Source organism: Castor canadensis, chromosome 4, assembly GCF_047511655.1.
Source record: "Castor canadensis chromosome 4, mCasCan1.hap1v2, whole genome shotgun sequence".
NCBI classification, from domain to species: Eukaryota; Metazoa; Chordata; class Mammalia; order Rodentia; family Castoridae; genus Castor; species Castor canadensis.
Genome location: NC_133389.1, coordinates 50,583,286 through 50,605,354, shown reverse-complemented (window position 1 = coordinate 50,605,354; position 22,069 = coordinate 50,583,286). Strand labels below are relative to the sequence as shown.

General features: G+C 36.3%; 1 protein-coding gene across 6 annotated transcripts in view; it reads right to left on the bottom strand.

The window, feature by feature from the left end:
- The window catches only part of Greb1l (GREB1 like retinoic acid receptor coactivator), a 257,622-nt gene that overhangs the window by 210,841 nt on the left and 24,712 nt on the right, over positions 1–22,069 (bottom strand). The window lies entirely within an intron of this gene.

Genomic DNA, 22,069 nt, shown 5'->3' with positions numbered 1-22,069 from the left:
AAAACTGCATTGGCAAATTTAAATCTTCAAATGTCACACTACAGTTAAGGCCAATGTACACACACAGCTTCTCTAAAATCCACTTTTTGGCATCCATCAAAAATACACATCCCAAAATGATACTGGGTATAGAAGAGCTAGAGGGGTGCTCAGAATCTGCTGGTACTAGTCCAGGTCTAATAGGGCCAACAAAGATGTATTAAGATTCTGTGCAACAGGGGATCCCTTTTCATTGAAATTACAACTATGAGTAGTACTTCCCTCAGAAAAGGCCTAGAACACCCCTCCTATTGCCACAGAGCAAAAAAGCACATTTGACCTGTAGAGAAAAATGGCCAGGAAACTACTGACAAAAAAGAGGCACAAAATGGCAGCAGTGTTAACTGATAACATGGATAACTAGCACTGGACAAAGCACTATGGAAAATACAAGGGACTTTCTATTTTTCTATGATATATAATTAAGGCTCCCAAGCAAAGGACAGACATTACCACACAGAAGGCTTTGTAGGTCGGTGACATTGGACTCCAAAAAGAGAGGTCAGTCCAGATCTGATAAAGAATAGTTACTTACTAGGTACATAGTTAAAAGTATCAGCAGCTTCTCCAAGAGAAAGGAAACTGAAAATAACACCCAAATCCACTCAGTATCCTTATAGTTCATATTTATCAATATTCAGAGTAAACTATGCAAACTAATCATTGTTACTTCAAAATATGGGTCTTGTCATTCTTAACATTCATTTTCTTTTTTTTTTTGGTATCATTACATAGAAATACATGCATATATAGGATGTCCGTGGTAGTTTCAGGGTCTCCAGGAATTCCACAATCCATTTCTCTTTCCTTCAGGTTTTAGTCCCCAATGAAATGCATGATTTTGGCTTTCTAAGGGAAGCCTAGGGGTCTATCTACTTCATAATTTTGTCCAAGCTAGGCACTCATTCACAATTTTACTATGTTGCTTAATACACAGCATCATATTCACAGGTAACATGGGTTCTTCCCTCCCCCTCCCCACTTCTTTAGCAGTATAGAGGAATAAAAAAGAAGAGCCAGTCATGGTGCCTGCCACACCCCTATAGCCCTAGCTACTCAGGAGGCTGAGGCAGGAAGGCTACTTGAGCCCGTGAGTTTGAGACCACCCTGGGCAACATAGCAAGACTCCAACTCAAGTACTTACTCTATTGTGATAATGCAAATATGTACATCCAACCTGTAAATACCCCTGATGTCTCTAACACAGGGGGTGGACAATGAATCAGGGAAGTTGTCACCAAAGAGGTAACACTGGAGCTGAACTGAGACAGGTACAAATCAGGCAAACACGTTTGTGTATAGGAGAGACAAGTAGAGATCCCAGATGAACAAAGGGAATGGTGTGTACGAAGTCACTGAGAGGTGAGAATGCCTGAGTTTCAGGAACCATGGGACAAGTCCTCTGTGGAGTTAGGGCACAGTTGAGGGGAAATTAGAGAGAAGATGAAACAAATCCAGAAAAAAATTACCTGGCTAGAAAAATCATACAGGACAAATTTGGTTTATTACAATCACTTTCAAGAGAGAAAGATTCATTACAAAAGTGACAGCTAGTAATGTTGGCTTGTACATGTCTGCTAAGTATTATATGCCTTGTGTCTACAGTAAAGTTCAGCATAAACTTGACTTAGTCTACCTTAAATTAACTTCTTTATTGGAAGAAAAGTATCCAAAGTATGATTTAGGAAAGAGAAATGGAACCATCTGCCCAGTAGTTAAGAATTAGATAGCATTTATATAAAACTGTATTTTTAAGTAACATTTACATTAGTAGCATCATGATATCAAAATAAACAGTGATTTAAATATCAAAGGATGACTCATCCATTTCATACAAGCTATAAGCTACCCTGCTTAAAACAAAACAACTAAAAACCTTATTTTATCCTTGAAAGGTACATAGTACTACCATTAGCTTTCGTAGACACCCGTCACCCTCATTATATCTGGAAGGTAATGAAAATGATCCATTTGGGAGTTGAATGAAGAAGTAAGGCAGTAAACCAGGTATCCATACTATTGCTCTTTCCACAGAAACACTCCAAGGTCTAAGTGCCCTCCATGCTTCCCATTTCCCACAAGCCAGGTAGCAGCATAGCATCTGTCAGCACCCACAAAGACAGGACAGTAGTAATCACTGGTAAACTGAACAACCTCATCTGTTTCAGTCACTCTATCAAATGAGCTGTTGGTTCCAAATAAAGTATCTCTAATAGAGCCATTTTTGCATTTCCTATAAAAACTATGCATTGTCAACAAGAAAACCTCCATGTCCTTATAATTCTGGAGACAAGTAGTAGTCCCCAGATGTAACTTGTTGCTACAGTGATAGAATACTGCCATGAAACATCACCCATGGATAAATATACAATTCTAATTTAATTACTGAGATGATAACACAGAAAATAATCTAGGTAATCACAGTGACCATACTTTTGTCATCTAAATAAACATGAATTTTCCCCCCTTCCTACACTAACTCAAGGGCAAGACTGAATGTAAACTGGAGTCACCCTACTTAAAATAAACATTTAAACAAATTTAGTAAACTGATCCTTTACATTCCATTCAAATAGATCATATATTAAGGACAAAACTAAAAACATATTTTACTAAAGACCATCTACGGTGAATTGTTACAACAAAAAAGAGACGTGGCCATTGAGTGGTTTCCTTTCAGTCAATCCCTTGAATGTACAGCTGGATAGCTGTATAAAAGGATATGACACACAATCTTCACCTTGTCCTCAGTTTTTGGGAGAGTGAACAAGAAAAGAAAGCCTGATAGTCTTACAAATTCTATGCTACTTGTTTCAATTCTCCACCTTTTTTAAATATCATAATTCCTACATATCCTCAGAATTCATGTAAAAATTGAACCTGCACACAGTTCTTAGTCTTATGTGACAGGGATACTTTTAGCTCAGCTCTCAAAAACACATTCTCCTGAATGTGTGCTCTGAAGCAAATTATAAAAATGATAATGTTCAATTAATATGAAATTCAGCCTTCTCATTTTTATTTACTGTTAAAAAGGAAGAAATGATCCCTTTGGCATCTTTCAAAGGCCAAGCTCACCACCATTCATTAATATCCAGTGCTCACCAGTCAGCTCAGAAGCTTAGTCCTTGGTTCAAAAGCAGCAATCTGGCCACCACCCTGCACTGGCACCAACACATTTCCCACCAGAAATGAGGGACCAGTAAAGCTACAGACACATTTTCCCCACATAGAAAAAAGACCGCAGCACATTTTTTTTTTTGCCTGGATAGCTCATTTGAAATGAAAGCTTTTTGGACTATTTTGACCTAATACAAGCCGAAACTGTCTTATGCAGAAAAAAAGAAAGAAAAAGAAAATCCAGTAACATTAAACTTATTTTTAATAAGTTAAAATCATTTTTATCTTATGCATGTACATGGGTTTAAGCTGATGTTGATATTTTTTTACTGTTATAACCAAGTTGCCAAAACCTATTACAGACTCTTCCTCTACTTCCTCAGCAACAACTACCTAAATGAAAATATGTTAACTTTCATGTTTCATGATTGATGTAGAAATATATTCAAGGGCACTGCTTCTCTTATTAAATGTAGGAGTGAGTCATAAGATACTCAGTTACTGCAAGGAACAAGAGTATGGAGCCTGTGTTTTAAATTAAAATTCAGTTTTAGTAAGACGTAAAAAAAATAATTTCAATAAAAAACATGACAGCTGAATACAAATATAGCAGATAATTGCCATTTATTCTGGAATATACATTGACAAATAAACAAGAGAAATGGCAATAAACACTGTACTCCTAAATTAACAAACACTTCTCCTCCTGGAGGAGTTATTTAACTTTTACAAAGAGTGCCAACGTGTAACAGAATGTGCAGTTCTTTGTAACAATGTGTATACATTTGATCTCAGTTATGATATAGGAAAAAATACATATGACTAATTACATTACCTGTTCTATTTCTTTTCTACCTTTAAAAACAGACACAAAAAAACTCCTATCAAAGAAAAGTTTTATGTAATTAATCTATGAAAGTGTCAAATCATTTTGAAGAGGATGGCACCAAATGGACTTAAAAGAGACTAGGTGAAATACTTTATCATATGCACCAGAGACATTATAGAACTATATGATTAGAATTAGACAATAAAATGTCACTTATCACCCTAGGGTAACATTTTAGGCCCAGTATTGACATCCATCTGTGGTTTAATCCACTTCACAGGGTTATGTTGCTCCAGCCATGACTATAACTCTCTGAACCAACTGCCTCCTCTAAGCCATTCCATCCCTTTTATTTAAGGCCAAAAGCTTTATTTTTATTTATTGATTGATTGTGGTGTTGAGGATTGAATTTAGGGCCTTGTGTATACTAGGCAATTGTTTTGTCCTCAGTCTCCTTCACTGTTTTAATTGTACAGTTTGCCTAGAAATTAATCTTAGACAGGTAGGCTAAAAGCATCAAAGGAAAAATATTTAGGGGGCTGTGAACCAGCAGCTCTGCAAGGTTTGGAGATGTCTCTAAGGTCATCAGTGCTAGCCAGAGACCTATATGGCCTCCTCCATAAAAATACCTCTGTTTAATCAATATTTTCCTACATGCATATTGAAAGATATGTTTATAGAACATGTATAATCATTCACATAGCCATATAATATATATATATGTATGTAAAATGTAGAAATCTATTCATATATACCAAATTAAAGCCACCAACACACTTTTTATGGAATCATATATATATGTAGTTACAAATATATATTTCTAATAAATAAAAATAGATACATAAAAAACATTTAAATAAGTGTTCCTATGGCATGAACCCAAAGAACACCATTGTGAGGAAGTCCCAGTTAATCTGTTCTTTATTAGTAGTGTAGATTTACCAACATTATCTCCTCATCTGTAAGAGAAGATTTAACAGTATCAACAGTGCTTTGTACATAAATTATCCACCCCAGTGCTAGTACAAAGCCAGGTTTAGTAAATTTCTGTTGGAAGTTCTTTTTTGGGGGGCAGGATTGGGGTTTGAACTCAGGGCTATATCTCCAGTCTATTTTTCTCTGGTTGTTTTTAGAGATGGGATCTTGTGAACTATTTCCCCAGACTGGTCTCAAATGGCAATCCTCCCGATCTCAGCTTCCCAAGTGGCGAGGATTATAGGCATAGCCACCAGAACCCAGCTGTTAGAGCCTCTGAATGAGCTAATCCTAGTCAAGAGGATGGCTGACCAAGTTTCTTCCATCTTGAGCCAGAAATTTAATCTAACAAATATGTTTAAACACTTTGTATGTACACAGAAATTCAGTAGGTGGTGAGGGTAAACCATCATTATCTATATATAGCTCCCAGACTCAAAGAGCTACAACCTAGTAAGAAAAGAATACAAGTAAAGAAATAATTATTATACAAAGTGGCATCAAGTTGAGAGCGTCTGGATAGGCTTTATGGAAGAGAGTACATTTGAGAGAACCTAAAAGAATGGGTAAGACATCAATAGCTACTAAGATTATGTGAAAAATGAAGAAATGAGCATGATAAAACTCAGTAGTTTTACTGCTCACTAACATCTTACTTAAAGTCTATGGCTATTAAACTAAAACTATTATTTCATCTGTGAAAACTATAAACTTCTAAGGAAATCAATGCTCTCACCACTGGATTATACTATATTTTGTGGTTGTCAACTCAAAAAGTGACAACATAAGGAAAAATGTGATACCTTTAACAATTTTCAGTTTACATTTAAAATTTAAACAAGATTCTTTACCTATAAAATATTAACACCAACTTGTTAAAATTAACCAGAGGTGTGGAAGCCCAGAATTATGTTCAAGAGTGAGAGAGGTTAACAAGTGACAACAGAACATGTAAGTATCACCTGGAATTCTCAGATGCTTGGGGCAGTACTTACACTGGGGTGTAGACTTAGTTGGGTATTCAGGAGAGGACTCTTCCTGCCTCCCTGCCAGTTGAAGAACATGTGGAATTCAGATCATAATAACTAGATAATCTCCTCTAATTGACACTTCAATCTGGCAACCTCCCCACAGGCTCTCCTCTGTTAGCTCCTGACTGTATACAAGTCATGAGCATCCCAGCCAAGAGAAATTAACAAGGGTTGTCAGAGTGGCTCAAGTGGAAAGAGCGCCTGCCTAGGAAGTGTGAGGCCCTGAGTTCAATCCCCAGTGCCACCGAGAGAAAAAGAGAGAGAGAAATTACCAAGATCATAAAATGGAATTTCTTAAAGATTTTTAAAAAATGTATTCCGTGTAGACTAGTACAACCACTCTGGAAAAAAATTTGGAGGCTACTTAAAAAGCTAGACATGGACCTACCATTTGATCCAGTAATACCACTCTTGGGGATATACCCAAAAGACTGTGACACAGGTTACTCCAGAGGCACCTGCACACCCATGTTTATTGTGGCACTATTCACAATAGCCAAGTTATGGAAACAGCCAAGATGCCCCACCACTGACGAGTGGATTAAGAAAATGTGGTATATATACACAATGGAATTCTATGCAGCCATGAAGAAGAACGAAATGTTATCATTTGCTGGTAAATGGATGGAATTGGAGAACATCATTCTGAGTGAGGTTAGCCTGGCCCAAAAGACCAAAAATCGTATGTTCTCCCTCATATGTGGACATTACATCAAGGGCAAACACAACAAGGGGATTGGACTATGAGCACATGATAAAAGCTTTAGCACACAAGGGAGGGGTGAGGATAGGTAAGACACCTAAAAAACTAGCTAGCATTTGTTGCCCTTAATGCAGAGAAACTAAAGCAGATACCTTAAAAGCAACTGAGGCCAATAGGAAAAGGGGAACAGGTACTAGAGAAAAGGTTAGATCAAAAAGAATTAACCTAGAAGGTAACACCCACGCACAGGAAATCAATGTGAGTCAATGCCCTATATAGCTATCCTTATCTCAACCAGCAAAAACCCTTGTTCCTTCCTATTATTGCTTATACTCTCTCTACAACAAAATTAGAAATAAGGGCAAAATAGTTTCTGCTGGGTATTGAGGGGAGGGAGAGGGAGGGGGCGGAGTGGGAGGGGGTGGGGGCAGGGGGGAGAAATGAACCAAGCCTTGTATGCACATATGAATAATAAAAGAAAAATGAAAAAAAATAAAATAAATAAAAAAATAAAAAATGTATTCCAGGCTGAGTGTGGTGGTTAATTCCTATAATCCCAGTTATTCAGGAGGCGAAGGTAGAAGGACAGCAGACCACCACTAATACAAGAAAAACCATGAGACCCTACCTGAAAAACAAACTAAACAGCAAAGGATTGAAGGCATGGATCAAGTGCTATCACTCTATAGAGTGCCCTAGCAAGTATAAGGCCCTGAGTTCAATCCCCAGTACTGCCAAAAAAAGAACATTTATATTATATTACATTACATTATATTATATTATATTACATTATATTATATTATATTATATTATATATCCCAATAGCTGTTTCTTTGTTCTCTGATCCTCTGTTCCTTTGGAGCTTAGAAGTTATCTTTTTTTCAATTAAGATCTCCTTAATGGACAATATCATTTGCTACAAATTATGAAAGCATTTCTCTTATTTTTCAATGTGTTAGCATATCAAAAATCCATCAGGTAGTTAGAAGAACATGGACCTTTGAGAGTCAGATAGTGTAGGTCATGTCTGAGAGAGGAGAAGGAGTTAAAGTCAATGGAAATAGGACCTGGAGAACAGATCTCCATACAGAGATCCTGGGAGTCTAATTGTTATTACTATACATAACATTTATTGAGTGCTTACTGGATGTTTCACATAGATTTTTCTCATTTAATCTTCACACCTTCCTTATGACTTAGGCATATGTGTATTTTTATTGTTGTGCTAGGGGTACACTGTGGCATTTACAAAAGTTCTTACAATATATCAAATATATCATACTTGAATTCACCCCCTCCATCATTCCCCTTTGTCTCCCTTTCCCCAGTTCCTGGAATAGTTTCAACAGGTCTCATTTTTCTATTTATATAGATGCATACATAGTATTTGTACCATATTCACCCTCCTACACCCTTTCCCCACATCCTGCCCCCTCCAATGGTAACAACCTCCCAAATAGGACCTGTTCTCTGATTTTATGAAAGAAAAATATCACATTTTTGCTTGTTTAAGATAGCTATACAGGGAGTTTCCTTATGACATTTCCATGTATATATGTATTATAACCTGGATTGGTTCATCTCCTATATTTTTCTTCTTCCACCTGCACACCCATGTTTATTGCAGCATTATTCACAATAGCTAAGCTATGGAAACAGCAAAGATGTCCCACTACTGATGAACAGATTAAGAAAATGTGGTATTTATATACAATGAAATTTTATTCAGCCATAAAGAAGAACGAAATTTTGTTTGCAGGTAAATGGATGGAACTAGAGAACATCATCTTAAGTGAAGTTAGCCAGGTTCAGAAAGCCAAAGGCCACATGTTTTCTCTCATATGTGGAATACAGACCTAATTCAAATACAGTAATATTATGAAAAACAGGTCATGCTAAGGGGAGGTCACAAATGAGAGAGGGAGGACAAAAAAAGAAGTTAAAGTGAATACGGTTGAGGTATTCCCTATTCAAGAATGAACATGGAATTTTTAAATGTTGAAATCACCACAAGAAGGGGACTAAGATAGAAAGGAGAAAAATAGGCACACTTATTAATCCCATTTTATATGTGCAAAATCTGAAGAAAAGAAAAACACAATGTCTATTGTTAGCATGAATAGGTTTCTGACTTTCCTTTCAGGACTAAGGTTAATGGTAAGCCTGTAAGGTGTCATTTTGGTGCTCAAAGCAACCACATAAAGCAGGTCATGGAGATCTATAAATTCAATACAATCTCTATCAGAATCCCAGGTGACTTTTTAGCAAACTATGGACCTGCTCATCAAATGCAAGGGACCAAAAACAGCTAAAACAATCCTCAAAAAGAGAACGAAGTTGTAGGACTCACATGTCAAATTTCAAAAATAGCCCAAAGCTACAAGATTTAAGACTGTGTGCTACTGGCATAAAAACAGACATACAGAGCAATAGAATGCAACTGAGAGTCAAGAAGGGGAAACCTTATCTTCATGGTCAACAGATTTTTAATAAGATTGCCAAGATAACTCATTTGGGAAATTTAAGTCTTTTCAATAAATAGCACTAAAACAACTAGATATCCAAATGTAAAGAATGACACATAAAGGTTAATTAAAAATGGGTCATATACCTAATGTAAGAGGAGCTGAAATTATAACCCTTTAGATGAAGAAATAGGAATAAATTTCTGTTAGATTGGGTTAGGTAATGCTTTCTTAGGTAGAACCCCAAAAACGTAAGTGCCAAAATAAATACAGATAAACTGGATATCATAAAAATTTAAAATTTTGTGCTACAAAAGATACCGTCAAGGAAAATGACAATGCAAAGAATGGGAAAAACATTTATAATTCATATATCTGATGAAGGCCTTGTAACCATAATATATAAAGAACTCTTACAACTTAGGTGGGCATAGTGGCCCATATCTATAATTCCAGCTACTCAGAAAATGGAGGCAGGAGATCTCAAGTTAGAGGCAAACCTAGGCAAGTATAGTACTGAGAACCCATACCAAAAACAAAATAAAAGTGCTGGGGGTAGAGAGGCAGGGAGGAGTAATTCAAGAGGCAGAGCACTTGCCTAGCATGTACAAGGCCCTGGGTTCAATCCCCAACACAGACAAAAAAAAAACTGACATTCAACAATAAAATGTCAAACAACCCAATCAAAAGTTTTAAATAGCTATTTCTCTAAAAAAGACACAAGTGGAAAGTAAACACATGAAAAGGTCCTCAATATGATTAGCTATTAGGGAAAGGAAAATCAAAAACCACAACAAGATACTATTTCATACCCACTAGGGTGACTGAAATAAAAAACACAATAAATAACAAGTGTTGAGGATATGGGGAAAGCACAACATTTATTCATTACAGACAGGAATGTAAATGGTGCAAACACTTTGGAGAACACTTCCTTAACTTGTTAAACAGAGTTACAGTATGATCCAGCAAATCCATCCTAGGTATAAGCTCAAGATAAATGAAAATATACATATACACAAAAATTTATACATGGACATTTGTAGCAGCAGCACTGAGTATTGTTTTTAACAGCCAAAATAGTGGAAACAACACAAAAATGTCTATCAACTAATGAATGTATAAACAATGTGGTAGTATATACAATGAAACCATATTTGCTAATAAAAAGAAACAAAATCATGATACATACTACAAGGATGAACCTTGAAAACATTATGCTCAGGCAAAGAAACCAGTCTCAAAAGCCCACATTCTGTATGTTTCCAATTGTATGAAATGTCTAGAATAGGCATATCTATAGAATGAGAAAGTAGATTAGCAATTACCTAAAACTCAGGGCTTTGAGGATAAATGGGAGTAACTGCTAATGGGAATGGGTTTCTTTTTTTAGGATATGAAAATGTTCTAAAATTAATTATGGTGATCTGTTGCACAACTCTGAAACTCATAGGTATGTGAATTATATTTCAATAAAATTTTTTTAAATAAAACCAGACCTTTGACTGAACTGGGGGGTAAAGCAGGGGTGTGTGAAAGGCTGACAGGCACTGTGCAAACAAAGCAGGGTGGGAGGTGTTTGTAGAGAACTTCTGTCCCTGACATTGGGTTTCTTGGCTGTATAGGGACTGAAGAGGGTAAAAGGGAGTGACTGCCAAGGAGAGAGCTAGCATTGAAATTTGCACAACCTTTATAAATTATCTTTTAAAATGTTGGTGACAAGGCTCCAGTTGTGATGCCATGGTGACAAAACACAGGAAGGTGCGGGAAAGGTTGTAGGGAAGAACATGTATGACTGAAGAACTGGCTTGACCTTGGGCTCCTTACGCCCTTGTCAACAAACTTGTCCACTGAGCACAGTGCTCATATCGTACAGACAGTTAACACAGACTTCAGCTGGTCATTTCAGAAGAACAAAATCCTTACCCCAGTCACCTGAGTATATTCAAAGGGTGAGACATTTCCTAGACGCCAGGAACTTCCGATGCCTTCTCCAGAATGTCCAGTCACTCGGCCAAGTAGTGAGCCACTAATGCTAAGTAAAATTTTCTTTAAGTTTTTGGATTAAAAGATGGCTTCTCTTTTACTTTTCCAGTAAAGCAAATCAAGGATAAGATACCCCAATACAGGCAATTATTCAGAATGAACAAGCATTATGAACATGAAATAGCCTAAAGTGAGTACTATACCCCTACCTAAAATGAATACCTCTTCATTTGGAAATTTTAAGTAGAACAAAAACATTGGGAGGTTTCAGCTTCATTTTAGCAAGAAAATATATTATTTAGGTTTTGTTTTCATGGAATTCCCACTTTACTTCTTCCAATTAGTATATCTTATAAATAGTACACTGAATAAAATATCAGAAACCACAATGTAGAATGACTTTAAGGGTAATAGTGGCAAATTATATAGGTTCCACATACATGGAATTTCTGAAAAGAAATTATTTAAGTCAATTTTGACCAGGTATAGTGGAATACATCTGTAATCCCAGAACCTGGGAGGCAGAGAAAGGAGGATTGTGAGTTTAAGGCCAGTTAGGGCTACATAGTGAGACCCTGTCTCAAAAAGGGTTGTTTTTTTTTTTTGTCTTGCTTTTTTATTTTGTTTGCTCTGAAGTTACTTATGTTTAAGATCAAAAGCAGTAAAGGGTTTCTAGGAATTATCCTAAGTAGATAATAAAGGGGAGGGCTAAATGCATAAAATTATGCATGACATCATTATTTCTAACAGTAGAAAAATGTAAACAATCTAAATGCTCGAACATAGAGAAAGAGATAATTACCAGATGGTACATGTACTCTATGGTGTATTATGTAATTGCCAACAATAGTTATACAGTATATGGAAAAAGTGGTTAAGATGCTGTTGTAAAAATCACAATGCTCAATTGTATATAATAATTATAACTGAATCAATATGCAAGTGTATGAACAAAATGGAAATAGGCAGGCAAAAAATGTATTATGAAAGTGGAATTTCATGAGGTATTTTGCAAGGTAAGGAGAAAAGAGTTGGAGGAGACATCATGATAATTAAACATTAAATTATAATTTCTACTTTATGTTCACAATAAGTTTGAAAGGGGACAAAGACTTATTATGTGCATGATACGACTGGTCTTTCAGAAGGTTAGTGGGAAATTTTTTAAACAATTTTATTTGTTTATAACTTATATACCATAAAACATAGCCATTGTAGGTGAACATTTCAATAATTTTTTTGTAAATTTGCAAAGTTAAGCAATCTTCACCACAATCAAGCTTTATGAATCTCCATCACCCCAAAAGTTCACTGGTGCCTGTTTACCACCGATTCCCATTTCACTCCCATGAATCTGTTTTCTATCTCTATAGACAGAATTGCGTTTTGGACAAAAAAATGAAAATAACATGTTTATGTATTCACACAGTAAAGTCAAAATGTACATGCACCAAAATTTTATGCAATTCTATTTTACAGATAATATCAATTAAAATTTGAAAAATACTTTTTCTAAAGTTTTTGGCCAATTAACTTGTATTGCCTATAGAATATATTTCTTAAAAAGGAAGACATGAGAATTCCACATAAATACAACACATACATATGCATTTATTCTCACTTGCTACCAAAACCAACTAAGAGTAAAGGGTTCTTTAAAGGCATGAGATCATAAGAACAAGAGAAAACAGAAACAAAGGGAACATCAAATCAATTTATAGACCTGAAACAGAGGGACAAGCAATGATTGGCCTTGCAAAGTGGACAAAGTTGAATCCCAACTCAACAGTGAGGGAAGCTTAGAAAAAACCAGATTTGCCTAGTAAGCCACACTCCCATCTCAAAGGCAGAACCAAGATAGGTTCCAGGTCTGGGGTTAAAGGTGAGGTTAGAAACAGGAGGATTAACTAAAATTGTCTTTTAAGAATCCATTAAATCCCAGATCCCTTCCCCAATTGCAAACAGGTACATACACCTCCCTCATTCTGCAGAAAGCTGGACAGGCACCCTGGCTGGTACAAGCAAAGGCATTAGGTAAACATTGTATACACTGAAAGCCGAGTCCACCACCTCCAGACCTCTTTTGTAACTCAGCTTCCAGAAAAAAAGGGTAACTAACACTCCTACACCCTCAAGGCAGGGGGCAAATTTCTCTCTGTAGAATCTAGTCACTCTAGGGAGAAACTGGACATCTCTCAGTGAGATGGCCTACAGGTGGTAAGCCTCACGTGGGATCAGAGCTTCTTAACAGCTTTATGAGGGCACCAGTCTTAAATAAGAGCAGATAACCAGGATTACCAGACAACTGAGAAATATCTCAGAGACTAGATGAATGAACAAAAGGAAACCTGGAGAAAACAGAGACTACAGGAAAGGAAAAAGAAAGTGTCTAAATATTTATTTCATTAATATATTCAGAGGCAGAATGTGTGTATACAACAATAACATGTACATAGAAAAGCATATACTTCCCACATAAGATGAAAACTTATATCCATATAAAACTTGTACATAAACTTTTATAGCAAGTTCATTCAAAATTGTCTAAACTTGAAGCAACCAAGATATACTTCGATATGTGAATGAATAAACTATGGTACATCCATACGTGGAACATTATTCAGTGACCAAAAGAAATAAGCTACCAAACCGTAAGACATAGCAGAACCTTACACACATATTGACAAATAAAAGAGACCAATTACAGTCACGTGTTGCCCAACGACAGGGATATGTTCTGGGAAATGCATCATTTGGCAACTTCACTGTCGTTTGAACACCATAAAGTGTACTTGCACAAACTAAGATGGCTATGGCGTGACTAGGCAATGCAATCCTGTGCAACCAAGGTGGTATATATAGTCTGTCACTGACTGAAACGTCATTAAGCAGCACATGACTATATGACATTCTGGAAAAGGAAAAAATAGGGAGACAAATAAAAAGAAATATGGTTGCCCAAGACTTGGAGGAAAAGAAAGATGAATTGATGGGGAATGGGAGATTTTTAGGGCAGTGAAACTATTCTGTATGATATGGTAATAGCAGACAGATGACCTTAAACGTGTGAAAACTCCAAAAAATGTACACTACAAGAAGTAAGTACCAATATAAACTATAAACTTTAGTCAATAATGATGTATCAAAACTAATTCATTAATTGTAGCAAGTATGCCACATTAATGCAAGATGTTAGCAACAGGAGAAACTTGGGGGGGTACACAAAAGAGAGCATATAAAAACCCTCTGTGCTTTCTGCTGTATTTTTCTCTCTAAAATCTATTAACTAAAACAGAACAGAAAAATAATAAAAGACTCTTCTTACAAAGCCCGCTAAATTAGCAGTGAAGTTGGTACTCTTATATTCTAGAAAGAACTGTAAATTAGAAGGATCTTTAAGGGAAATCATTAAGTTATTATGTATCTAAAACTTTAATTTGTCAGCACTCAAGAGACCAAGGAAGGAAGTTCAAGAACAGCCTGGTCTACACAAGGATATCTCTCAACTGAGCAATGTTACATTTAAATCTACCCTAAGAAATAAGTATGAAGTATAATGGGAGAATCCACAGGAATCAAGTAAATAGTGAGTAAATGGTTATATAAATGATGATATCAATACTCAGAATTATGCCGCTAAAAATATAATCATAATCATTTAGTATCATCACAGAAAATATCCATAAGAATAACTTTAAAAGAACACAAAATTATACATACAATTTAAAAATACATTTCCCCAAAAAGCTATGTGCAGTTTGTGAGATTATAGATGCCCTTTTTCACTATTTTCCAAACTTTCTACAATGTTCTGTTTTTGTCAAATAGGGAAGGGGTTTGAAGTGAAGCAAACTGCATTTTAAAATTAATATAAATGTTGAATTTGGTGATGTCTTAATGATATTTTTTACCCTTTAGATGACTTAAACCTTGAATGCTTATTTTTACAATAAAATGTTTGTTAGGAGAATTAGAAAATGTGGAATTAGTGTAAATAGCATTTATTTCGTAGGACATGTATACAGTTGTATAAGAACTACTACTATTCTCGTGCAATTATTAGACTATATTTTGTTAATTAATTTCAAATTCTAAAAGTCTAGAGTAAATAAGATTATCTGGGTTTTTAAAATCAATTTCTGGACTGAATTTAGCATACATATCTTTTCCTTATGAAATCTGGACTCTGAAAATCATATTTCTACTTTGTGATACAATGTGACTGGTGTTTTTTTGCTGCTTATTTTTATGGTTGGTATTATGGATTGCTTGAACAGTACTATTCTGATTTAAAATTTTTAAGAACACTTGATACCAGAACATTTTACACCTGTAACATTTATACTGAGTGTCCTCTGTATCACCAAGTACCAAAAACTCAGGTACTAAGGGTGCTAAGTGCTAAATGTAAAATGTTCAATGTTTACTACTAAATTTCACATTTTGAGGAGAATGCTGTTGTAGCCTTAGTATCCTCCAATTTAAAGCTTAAATGGCTTTAATACTAAATAAAAAACATCTGTCATAGCTATATCTAGTTCAAAAGGCTTTGTGAGTTTTTGTTGTGTTTTATCAACAGGCCCTAGAGTAAAGAGAACATTTTTGGTACTTTATCTTTCAACCAATTTCCCAGACTGAGTTCATTCAAGAGGACAATCTATCCAATATTTCTGAATTCTGTTGTAACAATTGAATCCAAAGTTTCATCCTTTCTTGCTTTCACATACTTATTGAACAAAGTCTGTACTCAACGTCCTAGACACTGAAGATGCAGAGATGAAGCACATGGTCCCTGCCCTCAACAAGATCAAAATGCCTTGGTCAGACAGGCAGGTCACAGGGTATAGTGGTATAGGGGTTCACAAGGCACAATAGCTACAATATAGCATAGTGTACAATGGCATGACAAGGGGTGATAGAGAGTTGAGTTTTGGCTATGTCCACTTTGAGATGACATTAGGACATTCAAGCACAGGGGATTCTTGTAAGAACTTGATAAAGGAGTCTGCAAGAAGTTGTGGGCTGGGAATAGAAATTTGTGAATCATTAGTAATGAGCTTGCTTAGGAAGAGAAAAAGACACTAAGGATGGAATTCTGTTTTAAGTGGTAGGAACCTGAGTAACAGCATGCAAAGCACTTGGAGAAAGATAAAAGAGGAAAATCACAAGAGCACATCATCATCAAAGGAAATCATGTTTTAAGAATGAGGTAACAGTGAACAAGCTCAAGTGAGTCAGGAGGACAGAGATCCAGTAGCTACACTTAAGAGTAACAAGTTGGCCAGGGCACTTTTAACACCCTTCCAGAAGGCCAAATCTTACGACACTGAAGGAGGAACTGGTGATAAGTGGAGAGACTTCCCCAAAAAGTTAGGCTAGAGGGTAAAGGGAGGTGTGCAGGACAGTTGGTGAGGAGTGTAAGCTCTAAAGAAATATGAGAAGAGTATCCTTTCTTCCTTTTCTTTTTTTCCTTCTTTCTTTCCTTGCCATTTCCCTCTTTCTCTGTCTCTCTTCTTTCTCCATTCCTTCCTTTCTCCCTTCCTTCTTTCCTTTTCTACTAAAAAGAATAGCGGCCGAATATATATCTCAATGTGGCAGAAAACTTGCCTAGCAGGTGCGAGGCTTTAGGTTTGAGCCCCAGCACCATCAAAACAACTCAAAAAGATTCCTTAGCCAGACATGATGCTGCACACACCTGTAATTCCAGCACTTGGGAGGCTGAAGCAGGAGGACGTTAAGTTCCAAGCGAGCCTGGACTATATAGCAAGACCACTGGGCAGAGAGAAAGAGATTTTAGAGGCAAAACATGGGTTAAAAAAAAAAGCAGGAGAAAGGTATCAAAAATGGATTCTTCACTCCAAGGAAAAAGAGGCTAGGGTCCAGTCCTACTTCACAAAGGCTTCCATTTCTCAGTGAAACAGAAAGTAAGCTCATTTTCAGAGAACTGAAGAAACAGAACAAGGGTGCTGAGTTGAGAGAAGAAAGGTTAGGCTTGCTAGTCTTTAGAGGTCATAGGAGAGGTGCTGATTTGGGATCATGTAAGATTTCAGGACAGAGTTCCCAGCCCAAGTGGGAGACCATGAATGCTACCATTGTGGTGGTAGTGGGAATTTCTCCAGCAAAAGTCAACAACCTGGGTGCAAGAGCACAGAATAGTTGATGGCTGGAGGGTCAGGAAATAATGAAGGTAGGCAAATGTGTTTTGAAAACACTGACGACTCCAGGGTTTGTTTACCAAGAAAGAAGTAGTGCTACAGAAGAAGGTAAGGGTAGAAATAGGAGAACTGCCCCAATGGGAATAAATGCGTAAGAGAGAACAGATGCCTTTAGGCATCTACATGTAATAAATAACTTGACCAAAGATGAATTCAAGATAAAACAGATGAGAGCCTCAAGAGCCCAGCAGGTTCATTCTCTTGTCCCTGAAGGGGACCATCAAAAGCCATTCCAAAAGGAAGAGACTCTATACTTTTTCAAGACTGCCAAAAGTGGATATTCTTCTACATAAGAATCAGGGAATTTTTTTCTTATAGGGCCAGATAGTAAACATTGTAAAGGATCAGATATATTACATTCAACTCTACCACTGTAGCTCAAAAGTAGTCATATATAATATGCAAGTGAATAAGCATAACTATGTTCCAATAAAGCATTATTTTCAAAATAAGATGGTGGACTGAATTTGGTTCAGGATGAATTTGTCAACTTTTGCCTCATCATTTTCTTTTAAAGGATTTGCCTTCCTTCTCCCTGCCAACCAGGGATCGAACCATGGTCTCACACATGCTAGGCATGTGCTTTACCACTAACCTATTACCCAGTCCAGATTTGTTCTTTTTCATTTATTACAAGGATAATTTAGATACAGAGAATATTAACACTTCACTTTGTCTATTACATGCATTGTCAAGACTTTTTTCTTTCTGTTAATTTTTTTTATTTTAGATATTTTTTATTTTAGATATTTGGGGCAGATGAAAAAGATTGAGTCAAATCTATCAGTTCTTTTCCTTATTTTTGACTTTACAATCATGGCTATAATAATATTTTCTATACTAATAATATACATATTGACCTGCTTTTTCCCACTAGAACTTTTAGAGGCAGGATGTATGAGATAGATTAGGACACAGACTCTGGAACCAGAATGCTGAGATCTATTAGCACTATTTATTATCTCGTTAAGACCCCACGGCCTTAACTTAAAGTGGGAGCAAAATAACTCCTATTTTATACAGTTGTTCCAAGGACTAAATGAGCAAAAACTATGCAATAGAATGTATAAATTAAATAAATGTTAGCTATTATGATTTTGGTTAACTTAAGTTCACCTGGAAATTAATCTAATTTACAATGTGGAGATTGAAATAAAACACTATTTCTCCTTCTTTTCCTTTATGAAATGCAACCAATGTTTTCACTTTTTTTTCGTTGTTGTTAAAAGTGTAGATTTTAAAATGTGGAAGTAAAGTTGTACTTACTGCATTAGATAGTCATGAGTCACTTAACCAAGATGACACAGTCTGAGAAATGCATCATTAGCTGCTTTCATCACTGTGTGAGCATCACAGTGTACTTTCATAAATCTAGATGGTATATGTGACTCACTCAATAGGCTTCTCAATGCAATCACAAGGTGAAGTAAACAGGAGATGTATTTTTTTAAAAGGAGGTAAGAACACACTCTAAAATAACTATAACCGCACAGATGTGGTGGTGCATGCCTATATAATCCAGCACTTGGGAGAGTGAGGCAAGAGGATTACAAACTTCAAGACAGTCTGAGCTAATGAGACCTGTCTCAAAACAAAACAAAAAAATTGAAAAAAAATGAATGATTAAAAAGTATAGTAAATATATAAAGCAGTAGCATAGTCATTTTATCATTACCAAGTATTACATACTTTATAAAATTTTTTGTGCCATATTTTCAAGTACAAGGTTTATTTACACCAGCATCAACACAGACACACGTTGAGGCATGACATTACAACTACACTATCACTAGGCGATAGGAATTTTTTCAACTCCATTAAAATCATATGGGACCACCATATGTGATCCATTGTTGAATGAAACATTAGTAGTTGTTATGATCTGAATATATATGTCAACCCAAAATTCATTTGTTGAAATTCTAAATCCCAAGGTGATGGCTTTAGGAGTGGGGCCTTTGGAAGGTGATTAAGTCATAAGGGAGGAGCCCTCAGGAAGGGAATTAGGACTCTTATGTAAGAGACTTCTGACAGGTATCCTACTCCTTCCATTATGTGAGATCACAGCAGAAGGCACTGTCTATAAACCAGCAATCAGACACCTGAATTTTGTATTTCCCATCCTCTGGAACTGTGAGAAATAAATTGTTGGTTATAATAAGCTACCCCATTTATGGTATTTTTGTTTTAGCAGCCCAAATAGGCTAAGACGATATTTATCTATTTTATTCCAAAATGTTTTATGATGACTAAAGGTCAGGCATAAAGGCTTCTTATATGTTGCCATCTAAAATTAGTAAGATCTTCTTTTCCCTCTCTTAAGCCACATGAGCTAATGTACAACAACAAAAGTCCAATGCCTTAACATCCCGAGGAAGCCCGTGAGATCTGAGCCATGCTGCCTCTCCTCTCCCCAGTCCCTAAAATCTGATGGTCCTGCCCTTCTTTCCCAGTTTTCCCGCAGGTCAAGCACTTCCCCTCAGAGCCTTCATACTTTCTGAAGCACTCCTTCCAACACTTCATCAGACTTTGTCTCGCTTTTCATTTCAACACAGACAGGACCTCACCAACAACTTCTGAAATCTCTGAGAGAAATTATATACTCCCAGTTACTCTTTTCCTTTCTACTCTGATTCCAGTTACAAAATCATTAAGTTATATAATCACAGACTAGTATGTTTATTAATGGCTTCTGTTTGAATAGAAACTCACTGAGTGTAGATTGAATGATTAAAAAATCAAAACACTAAGTATGACAAATATTACTAATGGAATAAAAACCTCCTAACTTATTCTCTACAGAAATTTAAGGCTAATCAAGCCGAACTGTATGTTTAACCTATTTATGAAAAAAATTTTAAGATCTTTGACTTATAATCACTTGAATACAACTAAATGCTACTAAATATTACTACCTATGTTAATAACTTATAAGTAGCTGGTTCAAATTATCATGAATGCTTTTGAGAAAGACTTTTTTTTTTTCTGAGACAGGGTCTCATTATGTAGCCCATACTGGCCTCGAACTCTCCATCCTGCTGCCTCAGCCTCTTGAGTGCTAAGATTATAGGCATGTACCACCTCTCCTAGCTTAGAGAAGAATTTTAATGAAAATTCTTTAAGTCAAAATCTTCATTAATTTAAAACTAGCCTTTTCTCCTGTTAGCTTGAATTGAATTTTTACTATTGTTAATACATTCAGTCATGCATCTGTATTTAATGGTAGATTCAATCACATCCTGATTGATTACTTTCTCTGCATTAAACCATTGTGATTGGCAAATAGTCTCTGCCTTCTGAGAGTTTTCAGCCAAGTGAGACACAGGTCAACCAGTTGGAACAGCACAACACTGAAGTTAATATATGGGCTGCTTACTGTCTAGAGAGGTCAAAGAAAGCCTTTTGGAAACGAAGTGCTTGAGATGTTACTATATTTTAACTGTCTATAAAGAGGAAGAGTAGGTAAAATATCTCTAAGATACATAAAAGATAGTAAATGCCATTTATGTATAACTTCTTGTCAAGTACTTTTCACATTGTTTTGTGAGAGGGTCCTTACTTCCTATGTGTCTAAGTGTGCATTATCTGAGCCTCCTGGTGAGTAAACTAAAGAATAATTAAAGTTGCCTGACAGTCTTTGGGCTGCCTGGATTTTAAGCAGGGCTAAAATAACATCATGACTAAATTGTTTTAAGTAGAGGATGAGTCAATGGTTAAGAGTCAAGGGCAAGACTGAGAGTGGACACTTGAAGAGTGGGGTGTGTGCCTTCTCCTGTCCCTCTGAACTCTTCTGCCCTGGGTCTCACTCCAGACATGATGACAAAGAGACAAAAGACATTAATAACCACAGATGATAATCCTAACAGTGATGGTGGGCCAGGCTTCCCTCCTACCACTCCATTCACCTTCCCCTTGCTTTTCCAAAACATGTTATTCACCTTACGAACCAATAGCCCATATTTCTCTGCCTCTACATCTCTGATCACATGATTCCTCCCCCTAAAAAAAAAAAAGAAGAAATCTATTAACCTGTCTGTTCATATCAAAATCCTATTCATTTCTCAAAGTCAAGTGTAAATGCCTCTTCTTTCAAGAAAGACTCTAGTTCTCCCAAATAGTCCCCCTGACTTTTCTGAACCTTCTTGAACTTCATTCATTCAAAAACCATTCTCAGAGTACCTATGACAACCTTGAAATTTTTCTATGTGCTGAGGAGACATGGTCTTGGGGAATGACTTACTGGCTACAATAAACAGAATTTGTTTGAAACTTTTCTCTTCCCCAAGAGAATATGCATTGACTTCCAATAAGAAATATGCACATTGTGAGAATAATAAAAGAGAGTTCAGGTCTAGGAAATAGAAGAAAGCAGATATACTGTCAAATAGATATACATATATGATTTAGCATTAACTTTAACTCTAATCTTCCTAAAGAACAAGGGCAAAAGAGGGCACAGAAGTGCCAAGTGTTGTGGTACATGTCTATAATACCAGCTAAGCAGGAGGCAGAGATTAGAAGACTGAAGTTCAAGGCCAGTCCAGACAAAAAAGTTAGGGAGACCTCATCATTACCATTAAGTCAGGCATGGTGGCACATGCCTGTCATTCCACCTACACAGGAGATGGAGATAGGTGGGCAGGGTGCCAGCCCAAGACAAAAATCACAAGACCCTCTCTGAAAAATGAACTAAAGAAAAAAGGGCT